This window comes from Vicugna pacos, chromosome X (assembly GCF_048564905.1).
Source record: "Vicugna pacos chromosome X, VicPac4, whole genome shotgun sequence".
Lineage (NCBI taxonomy): Eukaryota > Metazoa > Chordata > Mammalia > Artiodactyla > Camelidae > Vicugna > Vicugna pacos.
This window is the reverse complement of record NC_133023.1, coordinates 23,080,675-23,096,734: the sequence shown is the minus strand read 5'-3', so window position 1 is coordinate 23,096,734 and position 16,060 is coordinate 23,080,675. Positions and strand designations below refer to the sequence as shown.

The 16,060-nt window shown below is 36.9% G+C and overlaps 1 non-coding gene across 1 annotated transcript; it reads right to left on the bottom strand.

Moving 5' to 3' along the window:
• Positions 1 to 15,614: 15,614 nt before the first annotated feature.
• LOC116278290 (U1 spliceosomal RNA) lies at positions 15,615 to 15,778 on the bottom strand. Its single transcript, XR_004187676.1, has one exon. It is a non-coding gene; the product is annotated as a U1 spliceosomal RNA (small nuclear RNA).
• Between the last annotated feature and the right edge of the window lie 282 nt (positions 15,779 to 16,060).

Sequence of the window (16,060 nt, the reverse complement as noted above, 5' to 3'; positions counted from 1 at the left end):
ATTTCCCAGGTCTTTTTCCCACTTTATTTTATTCTAAGTATATCAATCTAATTCCATATTTATTTATTCATAAAAATATTTTTCTCTACGAAGGGACCAACTCATAGGCTCTTTTAAGAATTGAAACATATTCTTACTTTTAATGGAATTGAATAGTACTCTGAACTGCAGAAAATGAAAATGGGGGGAAAAAAACCTAGAGAATATGACAAGTAAACTATTACGCTTTTTTATTATAACTATATGAGGGAGGTCATTAATATTTCTTGCCATTTCAGAGAATATAATAAGAAAGTCATTTATTTTTTTTAATATCCACTTTTCCTGTTTCTTCATTCATTTATCCATCAAATACTCTCTGAATGCTACTCTATGTCAGGTAGAGTTCTGGGCGCTGGCACTCAGTAGTGGGTTCTTAATTCACAGGGTGACATCCCCACGCCCACTGTTATCTTTATCCACTACATGATACGCAGCACTGATGATGGAGCACTAACATTTAATTTTCTGCCTGTTTAACAGTGTTTTGCATAGTCCACATGTGATAAAGTAATTCTCAGAAATTTATCATGATGTGAAGACATGTAAGCCTGATGCAAATTGAAATTTCTCTTATCCATGCCAGGAGGGCAGCTATTTCAAATAAGCAATTTTTTTTCCATGAAGAATAATACAGAAATTCCGTTTCAATTAAGAATGAGTCGTCCCATAAAAAAACAAACTTACTGTTGCCAAAAGGGAAAGTCAAGGGAGGGATAAATTAGGGATTTGGGATTAACAGATACACATAACAGATACATATAAATAAAGCAGATAAACAACAAGGACCTACCGTATAGCACAAAGAACTATATTCAATACCTTGTAATAACCTATGATGGAAAAGAATCTGAAAAAGAATATATATATATATATATATATGTATATATATGTGTGTGTGTGTGTGTGTGTGTGTGTGTGTGTGTGTGTATACCTGAATCACTTTGCTGAAACATTGTAAATCAACTATACTTCAATAAAAATAAAATAACCAGTTAAAAAAACAATGAGTCTCCCTATGAGAAAACTCATGCTTTGTCCCTAGCAGCTACTTCACTAGTCCTGAGAAAGGAATTCTTGATTAGAGAGAATACTTGTCAGCTTGACAACTATCACGATGCATCTTAGCAACTGGGAAATTTTAGTTTTCTCATCTTTGTGAACAAGTGGTTGTCTTTTATATACCTCTTGTTTGAGTACTGAACTTTCATTATTTCTATCTCCTGAGGTCACCTGGAAGAAATCCGTCCTCTGTCCACAAACTCCACATTTGGTCTTTTAAAATAAATAGCTGTTGACCGATTAACTTTAAGAACCTCAACTAGTTTGTCCCTGCCTGAGTGTTTTTTCAAGAAAGCTGATCTAATCCTGCCTTTCTCCAGCTTTAAGTCTCCAATGGTTTTTCAAGGCCCACCTTAGCTACAGAACCTCCTCTGACCTGCCCTTTTCCCTCCCACTGACAGCCAGAAACTAGATCATTCCTTCCCTGCTTGCTCCCATACCACTCTCTTTATATTTCTAACGTAGCATTTACTACACTATAATATAAGCATTTATATCTTTGTCTTCCTCACTTAGATTTGAGCACGTTGAGGGCAAAGAGAATGTCCTAATTATCTTTGCCTTTCCAGTACCTAGCATGTTCTCTGGCATAAAATAGGCAATAATTAAATTTGCTAAATTGAGTTAAATAAATCCACTGAAAGCTCCCAGTAAAGTCCTGAGGAATTTTCAGGAAACATTAAATTCTTTTTATGTTTTATGAATCTGTACCTTTTCAGCAACCACTTGTTACTTGGTAGTATATTCCTAGTCCAAAGAATAAGTTATCCTATAGCAATTCAACGAGTTCTGCATCTTTTTACTCTTGATGAAGCATAATTGATCATTTACTATATGACAGACTTTACAACATGTAACACAACTATCAGACCCTGCTATGCCCATTTTGTCCTATTTTTCCTTCCCAGCATCTATGAAAAATATGAAATAAATAATTTTGAGGCTACTCTTCCTTGGGCAATTCATTCCAAAAATAATATTGTTTGAAATGGACGTTTTGAGCTCTGGATCAATCAGAATTTTAGCAAATGCCACAATAAGAGTAGAATCCAAAGGAAGTTCACCTACTTGGTTTTCTCCACAGAAGGAGAGGTATAAGTGAACTTATTAAGGGCCCTTTGTTCAGAGAAAATTATCTCCATATGGCTTGCTGGAGCTCACTTTGTGAAAAAGTGTTTCTCAGACAAGGCTTGACTCTGGTTTGAATTCACCTCATCTTTCCACTTCCATCTCCTTTTTTTCCCTGCTCACTTTTTTCAGAGCTTCTTCTTACCCCCTGCACCATGCCCCTTGGACATCTAAGTCTAGCAGCTCTTACCCCACCTGCATGCACTGTTTATAGGCCACTCTCCCCCAACCCTAGTAAAGCTAAGGTATTAATGGGCTGATGGATTATTTATCTAAAGAGATTTTACATTTTTAAAAGGGCTCCTGGACGAGAAAATGCCCTAGACCACAGCAGTGGTGCCTTCAATTGTAGATATTCAGGCACTGTAGCAGACTAAAGGGAAAGAAAATTTCACATCCATCTCAGATCACAACACAGAGGCCCTGGGACCAACACAGCTTTATGCTTTGACAGAGGTTGTGGGAGACTCAGTGTGATTTGAAGATGAGAGGCTATCCCAGACATTTCTAACATAAGAGTTCATGTCATGGGTTTTCAAACTGTTCTTCAGTACCTGAAGATTTTGTGGAAGATCTTCAGAGATCACCAAGGTGATATGAGGGAGAGACCGAGAGAACAAGTGGGACCGAGAGAACAAGTTGAAACTAGCGAACAAGGGAAGAGAGCAAGGCTCTTTCCTGCCCTCCACATGAACTAATAATTGTTGACTATTAATAATTATATTAATGTCATTTGACTAATAATAGGATAATAGTACCACTATCATTTTTTTTCATAATTTGGGTTTTAAATTAAGTTTATTTGAAGATCAAAGAGTTTTATTTCCAAAAAGGGATTTTTCAGCAACTGCTATTTAAGCTCACACACTCTGTGCCCAGGAATCCCCAGTTTAAAATGTAGATGTGTTTAGTAAAAACTTATTCAGCTGTCACTGTTTCAGGGTGTTAGTTATCAGATAGCTAAGCCTTGAAATGCAGCAGGTAGGGTTGAGGGAGAGAGAGTGGGCTACAGGGATAGAACATTTTGTGATGGAGACTGAAGAAATAGATAAGACAGAGTCATGACAGTGGGGATAATGAGAGGTGAGATTAAGGAGTGTCAAAGGCAAATATGCCTGCTTCATGATTTTGCCTATGATGGGCCCTGCCAGTGATGTTAGACTTCAGCTTTTCAGAACTTAGAGATAGATCACCTGTCTTGTTTAATCAAACACATTTGATATTCTTTCAGTACTGAGTGTATCAGAATGATAGCTCATGCCTTGCTTCACTACAAACACATACATCTCAAATTAATTTTTGAAAGATTATAACGCAACAGGAGCCGACTGACACGGTGAGTGGGATATGCTGAATCCTTGTTTTCTATTTTTCACCCTTTCCTGGATCCACACTCTTTGCCACATAACTTTGCGTGTCCTTTTATTGAAAGAGGAATATACTTCCGTGCTCCTTAACTCGGAGCTAGCCACATGACTTACTTTGGTCAGTGGGATGTGGGTGGAAACAACATTGTACCAATTCTGAGTTTAGGCCCCATGAGGCCCCCTGTGTTCTACTTACCCTTTGCACCTCTGTTACCATCATGAGAAGTCCCTGGTCCAGTGAGCCTGTTGATCCAAGGAGATTGAGAGACGCCTGGAGCAGACCTGCATCCAACTTGCAGCTTGGAATCATCTAGTTAAACCCAAATATGCCCAAATAAGATCAGCTGAGCTAGTCCAGCTAATGCACAGACATGTAAGAAATAGTGTTATAGAGTTGTTTGCCATTGAGATACTATGATTGCTTATTATGCAGCAACTGATGGCTGATAACATGGACAAAAACTTGAGTTTTCAGTCAGACAGCTCAGAATTTGGGCAAAAATCCCTAAAGACTCAGTATTCTCATCCATAAAAGGTACATAATTATAATAACATCACAGTACTATAGGCATTAAATAAATAGTATATGCAAAATACTAGGCAGAATGTTTCACTATTAATATTATTGCACTTAAAGATACAATGATACTTTGAGACTCAGAAATGCAAAGAAGCGGGGGACATGCAAGGATTTCAAGCTAGGGATTAGATATGGAAATATGGTGGTTTACAAAAAAAGGCATTTATTTTGAAACTTGGGGCAGATAAATACTTTTTCTTTACTTTAATGACTGTTAAACTTCATAAATTTACTACTTGGGGAGATGAATAATACTTGAAATAGTTTTCTTTTAAAGGGAAATAAAAACATGACTTTACCAACATCACTTGGTGTATAAAGTGCTATTAGTCACATGCTGTAGTTAGTAAGTTTGACTTGTTTGTGACCAAGAATTCAGGTGAGTACATTTGAGATTTATTTTGTAATTTTCAACATGCCAGTATAAAACAGCTTTTTTTTGGCCCCTCCATTGCCATCAGGTCAGAATAAATTGACTCTTGATGCAAAGTTGTAGCCAGGGGTTGAAATTTATGTGTGATTGATGGTCAAAGCAGTGACTAGCTGCAACCCACCCCCTCTTCTTATATATCACGTCCTGGACGGGGACCTGTTTTGTGTAAAATATTGAGATACTCACTGGTCTCTCTGCCCCTCACATGCCCTTGAAAGTGAAGAAAAACACTTGATTAAATTGGTTGTTAAAAAGAACAGAAGACAATTCCTAATGAATAAATATATTTTGTAAAATGTATTTCTACTTCTTGAGTCTTCGAGTATACCTGAATATATTATTTCCCAACCAATTAGTAAGTCAATTGGTTCAGCCAGCTTTTAGCCACCCACTTCCAAGTTTTCTTGCAGGGATTTAGAATGGAAACTAAATTCCTGGAGTAGAGGTGCCCTCCTTCCTTACTGAGGCAGTACCCCTGTGTTGAACTTCCACTCGCACAGAGAGAAAGTTGGCACCGGAGGAGGGTACAGCTCACCCAGTGGCAGAGTGTGTGCCTAGCGTGCACCAGGTCCTGGGTTCAATCCCCAGTATGTGCGTTAAAAAAATAGAAACAAATAAACCTAATTACCTTCCCCACCCTCTCACCAAAAAAAAGTAGAAATTTATGAAAAAAAAAAAAGCTGGCAGGGGAAGGGCAGCAGCCCTGCAAGCAGCTGTGAAAGGCTTTCTGGTTGCAGTAAAACCAAAATGTAGCTAGACTTATGTCTGGTTTTTTTTCATTTTGGTGTTCTGCTAATTAAACAAGTAAAATTGCTTAGGACTCACTCTTTTCCCCTTTGAAACACACGGACATGTGTATGCAGCATGGGTAGATCACTGTATTCGTCTGGATTCCTCCGAAAGCTGTCCCTGAGGCAATGATTTGGATGCATGTCGTTTATTGGATGGTGACCCCTGGAGGCATGGTGAGGAAGTTAGGAAAAGAAAGAAAAGGTACAATCATGAGCAAATTATTGCTGTAGGAAACCGGAGTTCGGTCCTGCTGGGACTCCCACTCCCTGAGAAACCGTGTAGAACACAAGTCAGAATTGTGCCACTGATGGTTCAGAAAGCCCAGGTATTTATTCCTTTGTTCCCTGCCCTCTTGATTGAAAGTAGCTTATGAGGGTGTTAACTTTCAGGCATTTTGAGCCTGTAGGCAGGACTCATTTCTGCAGCCAGAAGTGAATTTCAGTTTGTTTTGTTTTTTTTTAAATTTTTTTAGATTCCACATATAAGTGATATCATATGGTATTTTTCTTTCTCTTTCTCGCTTACTTCACTTAGAATGACATTCTCCAGGTCCATTCATGTTGCTGCAAATGGTATTATTTTTATTCTTTTTTATGGCCTAGTAGTATTCCATTGTATAAACACAACAAACTTATTTACAAAACAAAAACAGACTCACAGACGTAGAAAACAAACTCAAGGTTACCAGGGGGGAAGGGGATGGGAAGGGATAAATTGGGAGTTCAAGATTTGCAGATACTAACTACTATACATAAAATAGATAAACAATAAGTTTATACTGTATAGCACAAGGAACTATATTCAATACCTTGTAACTTATGGTGAAAAAGAATATGAAAACGAATTTATGTATGTTCTTATATGACTGAAGTATTGTGCTGTACACCAGAAATTGACATAACATTGTAAACTGACTATACTTCAATAAAAATATATTAAAAAAAGAAATACATCTTGGGCAGAGAGAAGTGAGGTACTGTATAGCTGTCCACGCAAGCTGCAGGGGACTGCTGATATTAGCATAAGGAACACGGGTGAAATTGCCAAGAGCATCCACTACGGGCACTAAAGGGAAACACTCATTCCCTCTATTTTTATTTAAAGTTGAAAAGAAACAAATCAGAGTTTTTCATGCTACATAAATTTTAAAATGTAAAATATTTTTGTTTTAAACAATGAATTTAAAGAAGGAAATCTTTGCAGTATCCTGGTCTATTTGCCCAAGGGTTTTTTTTTTAACATTTTTTATTGATTTATAATCATTTTACAATGTTGTGTCAAATTCCAGTGTTCAGCACAATTTTTCCAAGGGGTTTTTAATTGTCTAATTTAAACTCTTTTGTCCCTATTGGTATGAGAAATACAGTTATAAGGCAGAAACCCAGAATTTTTTTCTCACAGCCAAAAGTCAAAATGAAAAAAGTTCATTGTATCCTCAAGAAGAAAGATATTTTTCCTTTTACTCATTAAAAAAACTTTCTGGTGTACAACACAATGTTCCAGTCATGCATGTACATACATATATTCATTTTCATATTTTTAAAGGAAGATTTAATAAGGTTTGTTGTTTATTTTTGCCTCTTTCCCCCTCAGTTTACTTGCCTTTCCTGCCTTAACTTTTCCTAACTTTAGAGGTTTTGTTGCTCATTCTTACCACAAGATGTCACTATTTTACCAGTCTTATATCTAAATACGGTCTCTGCAACCATTTAAAACTATCCACTTAGCTGATGTTTCAATAGCTCATTGAAACACATCCACTGAAATTCTCAAAATCTTTCTGGTGCAGAAAGTTAGAACATTTCAACTGAATAAAGATCAAATCACAAACCATCTGGTCATCTCCCACAGAATCTAGACCCTTACAGGGATTTTGAAATAATCACCCCCCTCACCGCCCGCTACTGCAATACATATTAGGCAGATACAATTATCACGGTGAAATAAAACATTTTGCTTTTTCATTATTTGCTTCATTCTATGCTTTTAACATTTATGAAGCCATTTTTATTTTTTAAATACCTTTATTGTGGTGTGGTTCCTGTACAGTAAACTACACATATTTCAGATGCACAATTTGATGAATTTTGGTAGATGTATACACCAATGAAACCACCACCACAATCAAGATAGCTAACATTTTCATCACTCTCCAAGAGGTGCAATTTTTGAACTCCCAATTTATCCCTTCCCACCCTCTTCCCCCCTGGAAACCATAAGTTTGTTCTCTATGTCTGTGAGTTTTTGTTTTGTACATAAGTTCATTTGTGTGCTTTTCTTTACAGTCCACATATAAGTGATATCATATGGCATTTTTCTTTCTTTCTGGCTTATATGAAGCCATCTTTTAATTCAGGACTTCTCAAATATTACAGAATACAACCCCAAATGATGGGTTTCTAGAAAATTCCTTTAGAATTTCAATTTAGCTAGCAAAAGGGGAATTCTTTCTTATCAGCCTAGATGAGGAGCACATCACAAGTTCATTACATAGAAGTTTCATCGAATTACTAAACCTTCAGGCAGAGGCTGGATTCCATCACAAATGAGCAATGACTTCATTGGGGGGAAACTCTTCGGTTTATAATCCATCTCCATGAACTTTTCATGCAGAATCCATTCTTGATAGCTGTTTTGTAACTATATTCCTCATAGCTATACAGACACAGGAGTTTAATTTGGAGTATAAAAGCCCCCTTATGGAAACAGACCAGTGCCTCGCAAACATTTGAACCTCCTGGTTTAGAACAAACACTTTCCCTTTGAAATGCATGTAACGTGGGACACTGATTTGCTTCCTTTTATTTTTGAACAGAGGAAAAAAACTTTTGGGATAAGACATAGTGAAATGTGCCTTGATGGTTCAGATAAGCCAGTATGATCGAGAAGAATGGTCTGGGGGCTTCCAGCCACACTTGGACGCCATGCTTCTCTCTGCTGCTCTCTAGCTATGTACATTTGCCTAGTTATTTTTTTTTAACCAGTCTTTGGGTCTTGTTTTCTTCATTTGATAAGTGTGTATGTGTGTTTAGTAATAATCTTTCCAGAGTAGTTTTGAAATTAGAAATTGTATTAGTATCCTATTGTTGTAATAAATTACCATAAATGTAGTAGCTTAGAACAACACAAATTTATTATCTTACAGTTTTGGAAGCCAGAAGTCCAAAATTGTATTTTCGGGGCTAAGGTCAGAGGGCTGGCAGGCCTGGTTCTTTCTGGAGGTTTGAGGGGAGAACCTGTTCCTTGCCTCTTTCAGCTTCTAGACATGTGCCAGAATTCATCGCTTTCTCTGGTTCATGGATTCTTTCTCCATTTTTGAAGCCCACAGCATAGCATCTTCAAAGCTCTCTCTGATTAAATCTTCACACTGCCTTCTCACAAGGACTCTGGAATTCATTGGACCCATCCAGATAATCCAGGATAATCTCCCCATCTCAGGATCCTAAATTTAATCAAATCTGCAATGTCACCTTTGCCATAAAAGTAGCATTCACAGGTTCCAGGGATTAGGACCTGAGGGAGCCATTATTCAGCCAACCACATAAATGTTGTATGTAAAGGCTCCACCACTGACTAGGTGCTCTAGAAATAGAACTATGTTTATTGTCATTGGACATGAAATGTTAATTTAGCAGTGTGGTGCCTTGTCAGTCAATGACTTAAAGATAAAATGACATTTCTTTCCCCACATTCTGGGCATAGGGAAAGGACACAGGCATTTATTTTTCAATATCCATTCAGGTTAAGAGGTCAATTTATAAGAAAAATAAAGCCATTTAAGGCAGTCTTCAAATACAGCGTATAGAATAAGTTGTGTATTTCCTCTGTTGAATCAGATCATTTTCATTTTGCTATTACAATAGAAGGAAGTCAGTGTATTTTTACAGATCAACATCTAATTTACTGGTCAGCAAAAATATAGTCTTTATAATCTTTACGTGGCCTTTTTAAAACTACTTTCTCTTGTTCTTCAAATCAGGCTGAAAAAATGCTATGCAGGGCAATGGATGTCTATGACATGATTTTGTAAGGAAAAATAGTCTGTGCATCTATGGAGGAAAAATTAGATCATGATATAAAGTTTTAATCTCATTATTTTCATTTCATATTTGTCATATCTTGTTGACAGTTTCTGTGTTATCTAATCTTAAACATACTTTATTTTTTAAATAATGGACAACATTTTGTCAGCACTCCAACTTATGTGGAATAATTATATTGAAGAGACTATCATTTAAATACTTTACTTTTGTACTGAGTTTAAATTACATTTCATCAATATGTAATTAATTGAAGTAGAGACACCTGCAACTAATGTCATCAAATTAAGTGTATAAGTATAATGTACACTTAAGTGAAGTGGCATATCTTCCTACACTCACATATTGTACATTTAAGATGGCAGAAGAATTCAATACTGCTCGATTAAAAACAAGTCATTTAATGGATTGCAGCCTTTGGGAGACACAGGCAACAAAATTTATTCCAGGTGGGTGAGCATGGCCTATTCCTATCTCTTGAATGCCTGCTGCATGTGAATTTGCCAACCACACAGTTCATATTAACTGTGTTTAATAATAACTAGTTGCTCAAACTTCCTAGACCAGCAGTTTTTAATACAGAATTCAGATAAAATGGGATTCAGTGACGACCCATGAATCCCGATTGTGTAAGAAACTGTGTGTGTGCATACACACTTTTTTTGCACTGTGGCTGAACCTACCAATGGATAGGCAATACCCTTTCTCCCTGTTCTTGTTACTATAAATACAGATTTTATTCTGTCTGGAATGTGCTTGGCCAAACAGTGCATGTGTCAATTTTCTCACTTCTTTTCTAGCTAGGATTGTCCAATGAGCATTAAGTGCAAGATCTTGATGCGACTTTAAGTCTCCTTAAGAATGATCAGACAGCAGGCATGTGTTCTTTGTCCTTTTACCTTTCCATCTGTCTTCATTTTCACTACCTGGAATGCAGACGTGATGGTTGGAACTCCAGCAGTCATCTTGGGATTTTTAAAATATCAAGTAATTACATTATTTTTAATATTTTTATACTGAGGTAAAATTTATGTACAATGAAACATTCAGATCTTAAGTATACTGTTCAGTAAGTTTAGGCAAATGCATATCAAGAACCGTAATATTTCCATCACCCCAGAAAGAACCCTCATGCCCTTTCACAGTCTATTCCCACACCCTACTAAGAAACAACCGCTATTTTCTGATTTCTATTTCCATAGGTTAATTTTTATCCATTTAGAATTTCATATAGAGGGATCATATGGTATGTACTCTTTTTTTTTTTGCATCTGGCTTCTTACACTTAGCATATTTTTGACATTCATTCATTTGGCTGCATGTATCAGTAGTTGTCTTAGTCAGTTGAGCTGCTATAACAAAAATATCACAGACTAGGTGGCTTAAACAATGAATATTTCTTTCTCACATATCTGGAGGCTAGGAAGTCCAGTCCAAGATGAAGGTGCCAGCAGATTTGGTATCTGGTGAGAACCCTCTTCCTAGTTTGCAGACGGCTACCTTCTTGCTGTATCTTCACATGGCCAAGAGAGAACATCTCTCTTATGCAACAGAGATCAATAGAGCCTGCCATGTTGAAAGTATTTACTATCTGGCCCTTTACAGAAAATAACTGTCAACCTTTGTACCACTACAACATGGGAGAAGGGGGCCGCAATGAAGTGCTGAGTACTGGATCAATATGGGAGAGAGGTAAGAATTCTGGAGGCTGCATCCACTGGTTCCAAACCCAAGGAAGAACATTTATAGGTTCTGGTTCAGTAGCAAATTATTTGAAGATATATCAAATGATGTGGCCAGGCTATAAGCAGTTATTGAGCTTCTTTTCCTTTTTCTTCTTTCTTTTTGCTACTGTAATTGGCTGTATGCAATAATTTAGATTGACATAGTTCTTACCTCCCTAAGCTAGATGATATTAATGTGAAGAACGTGAGAAAACACATGATCAACAGAATAAGAATGCTAAACAGCTAGTATTGATACCTTTGCAGAGCATCCAAATCCCTTCACTCTGACTTCATGTTAACTAAGCAATTAAAAAATCAATTTCTTGAACTCATTCATGGATCAAAGAGCAAACACAAATGTATGCTCCTTGACTAACTACAGCTCCCTCTACGAAATAAAATAATTGACTTCCTGATTCAGATTGGTTTCATGTGACCTTGGAGGTGTGAGCCTGTTTTCTTTGGGCCTAATCACTCTTAAATAAGCTAAACAGTAAATACTGAAATCTAAGAAAAGCCCTAATGGTTAGCGAAAAGACTATAGCTCTGGGGCCAAATGGGATAGTTTACTGTTTTTGCAATGTTTACTAGTTTTGTGACTTGGAGAAAGAGATTTCACCTCTCTGTGCCTCCCAATGTGGTTTGTTCTTTTAAATGAAATAGTACACTGAAGCCCTTAACCTAAAGCCAGAATAGAATAAGCACTTTATAAACAAAGTTCCCTTCTTTATCTTCTATGTGTAGGGATGAGAGATCAGACTTTGAACAACACTGCTATGGGCTGAAGTGTGTCACCCCCAAATTCATATGCTGGAATCCTTAACCCTAGTGTAATGATACTTATATCTGGGGTCTTTGAGAGGTAATTAGGTTTAGATGAAGTCATGAGTGTGGGGCCCTCATGATGGGATTAGTGCCCTTACAAGAAGAAACACTAGAGAGCTTGTACTCTCTTTCTCAGCAAGCACACAAAGAAGAGGTCATGTGAGCACACAGTGAGACAGCTGCCACGTACAAGTGAAGAGAAGAGATCTCAGAATGAAACCTACCTTGCCAACACCTTGACCTTGGACTCCCCAATCTCCAGAACTGTGAGAAAAATAATGTCTGTTGTTTAAAACACCCAGTCCATGGTTTGTAATGGCAGCCCAAGCTAAGACAAACTAATCGAACGAAGCCCAGTTTTGAAAAACTCTCCCAATTCCCACTTGTGCCCACTCTTAAGGATTTTATGGTAGACATGGTAATTTAAGGAGCAATTTCAATAATTTGTACTTTTATATTGTCTGAAAGAGGGAACACTCACCAGCTATTCATTTTCTTGTCATTCTCTACTGATTCACTGTTTCCTTTATCTTTTGAGCTATTTTAAGCCATTAAGAGATGTTTTAAATTCCAAAGAGTTGAGCTGGGCCTGCTACCTGTGGGTAGTAAGCCTCAAACTGCATTTTATTGGAAGTTCAAATAAAGATGAGAGTGGTGTTTGGGCTAAGGATATAATGGATTGAGAGGGTTATGTGGGCTTTTTAAAAAATAGACTTTATTTTTAGAACAATTTAAGTTCACAGCAGTACTGACGACAAGAGATTTTCCATATACTTTTTGCTGCTGCAAATGCCCGGACTCCTCCATTATCAACATCTTGCACTGCACTGCTACATTTGTTATAATTGATGAATCTACACTGACACATCATTATCACCCAAAGTCCAGAGTTTACATTAAGGTTCCCGCTTGGGGATGTACCTTCTATGAATCTGGACAAATGGATTATGACATGTATCCACCATTATATCACACAGAGTAGTTATACTACCCTAAAAACCATCTGTGCTCTGCCTCTTCATCCGTCTGGGACCTGGTTTTTGGGAAGTTTACAGATTGTGATTCAGAAACAGAATGACAAAATGTCTGATTCAAAAACTCAAAGTCCCTGGTAAAATGTACTGCTGTTTTTCCAATAAATACCATCTTGGTCAGTAGCCAGGTCAAGGCATTTCAGGTATACTTGTTTGAATATGGGCTTTTGAAATTTCAACAGTGTTAGCTGTGAATATTTCTACTTTTGCCATTTAGTGTTTACATTCAATGAAAAAGTTTCATTTAGATCTTTTTGCTCCTTTCCCCCCTTTTAATTGAATCGGGGCTAGACCTAACACTGATGCCTGGTCATGATAGAAGGTGACTGAGATAAGCCTAAAACTTGCCCACAAAACCCTGATTATTTACAGTCAGTGAGTTATGTGGAAACATGTTTTTCCTTCATATCTAAATAATCCACACAAATTATATAGAAGTTTATTCTTGCATTTAAAAAGTTCTATGAGGTACAGGAGGGTTATATGTTACAATGTGGTTTCTCCATTTCGCCCCTACTGTGTACCAAAACAAAATTTTAAATATTTATTTGCTTCTTTAATATAGTGTGTAAAATGTAGTAACACACAGTGGAGGAAAAGGCTGTAAACACTGTCAGTCTCCAGAACTGAAAGTTTCTCTGAAAAATTTGGGAAAGTGATCATAACTCCACTCACTGATTGTAAACTCCACAAAGGCAAGGATTTTGCCCTGTTCTCCTGTTTATGGATCTATCCCAGCGTCTGGAGCAGTGCTTGCAGAGTGGCTACTCAGTAAGTACTTGTAAATGAAGGAAGAGATAATGAAACAAGGCGTATGCATTTGTTTGGAAAGAGACATTTTTTCCTAACATTAAATACAAGAAAAAGTTTTAGGTTTTTTTTTTCTCAAGGAATTAAATGTACAAATTAATGCCTTTCATACAGCAAGAAGGTTCCTTTTGGCCATTTGTCATATAAGCTCTTGCATAACAATAATCCAAGAAAGGATACAACATTAAAATATTTTAATGCATTAAACATAAATCTAGGAAAATGAGCAGGGCTGGCTTCATAGGTATGAGGCTCATACAGCCACACAGAGCCCCCTTTTTCAAAGGGCTTGGTTTAATGCTCTACTGTTGCCATCTTGAAAATGTTAAAAATTTTCGAACAAGAGGTCCAGTACTTTCATTTTGCATTGGGCACTACAAATTATGTAGCTAGTCACAGAACTGAGTTTATATATTACAAGGCCACGACGTGCTAACTTATTTGAAACAGAGTTAGAGGAGCTAAAGAAATGTAAATGAAAATTTTCAATTCTATAATTTGTTAATTAAGACTGTCGTGCCCACATAAGATAGCTCTAGATGGCCTGGAAGTCTCTAGAAATAGGCAAGTTGTTTCACATAATAGGAGAAATGTAACCAAAAAAAAAACGACAAAATTTTGGAAATCATAATATGACATGATGTCTTTCCTGGTGCCAATTTTGCCCTTATTCCCTAACCTTCTTTATTTAGGTTTATAATTTAAAAAATAGAAAAAGTTTTGGGGGGATTTAAAGAGGTACCTCTGATTGTAGATCCTCCTAATGTCTCACAAAAAATATTCTAATGAATATTCACACATTATAACACCTTAAAAACAGCTAAGAATAAAGATGAACAAATATGCTATTGCCAAAATCTGGGAGAAATTTTTCATAATGCTATGACTTATGAAAGTGGATTAAAAAAATTCCTCATCCATGCTTTGGTTCAGTAGGCAGGGCAACCCAGACAGAAGATAGGAAGACATTTTATTCCCCTTCCACTGTAGCCTGAAACCTCAGAGAGTCTACGGTCTATACCAGTAGAAAACTGAGTGGGTATTCATTCATGTACTAAGAGGAAGAAAAAAAGAAATGTAACACATCACTAATGTCCCTTAGACTGAGTTTTTTTTAATAATCAGTTGTCTAAATTGTAAGGCAAGAACAGAAAGTTATCAAGTTTAAAACTGGACTTTGTAAGGAATATGTAAACTTGCTGAATGAAGTTATCAGCTGTGTTAGAAAGTTAACATTCTGCTATGAAAATGAAGGAGCCTGACTTGATTTCTGCCTTAGGTGAAAGGGCCATTTCAGGGTAACTGGGACCACAGCCAGATTCTAAAAAACAAACTGGAGACATGGCAAAAATGGCTTTTTTTGGGGTCACTGTTATCACTGTCATCACCATGATCTCCTTCTCTGTAATATGGGACCACATTTTATGATGGCTTTAGAATTCTGGGCTTCATACAGGCCTTGTGATATATGCCTAATTTCCAGGTTGTCCTGTGTTGGGGGTAAGGCTGCCAGCCCCTGAGACTGAGGTGGGCAACAAACTGTTACCAAGGAGGTCAATGTCTTGTGGAGGGGTGACCTCAATCTCAGCCTCAGTTTCCTCATCTATAAAGTAAGAACAGCAGCACCTGCCACAAATATTTGTTATGAGGATTGTATAAATAAAATATGTATGTAAGTATGTATGTTTGTATCTAAATATTTTTAAGTGAGTAGATGCTCAATAAACACAAATTTCCTTCCCAATCTACCTTTCATTTTTCTTCTTCTTTTTTTTAATAGGGGAAAGTGCGAACGCAGTCCCCCGTTACCAAAAATTTTGCAGTCGAGTTTCCCACACTTGGGAAAATCGCAAGGGTCAGCACATCCAGAGGGCAATGGATAAGCCTCGCCCTGGGAAAACCACCTTCGTGATCATGGTATCTCCCCTGCCAGGTAAGTATCCCAATCTACCTTTTCTAAAGTATAATTTCTCATGGATCTTTTCCCTGCATACCATTATACCTTCCAAATGTATTCTGATAAAATTAAAGCCAATATATTTAATTTTTTCACTTAGCAACTTTATATATTCTGGAAGTTTTAATCAATGTAATTTTCTATTCGAATCACATAACTTTTCCCATGAATCATACTTTTTTTCATTCTTGTATATAAAGTCAATATTGCTCTGTGTTACAAGGATGGGCTCAGGAGTCAGACTTTTTTGGTTCACATCCCAGCCC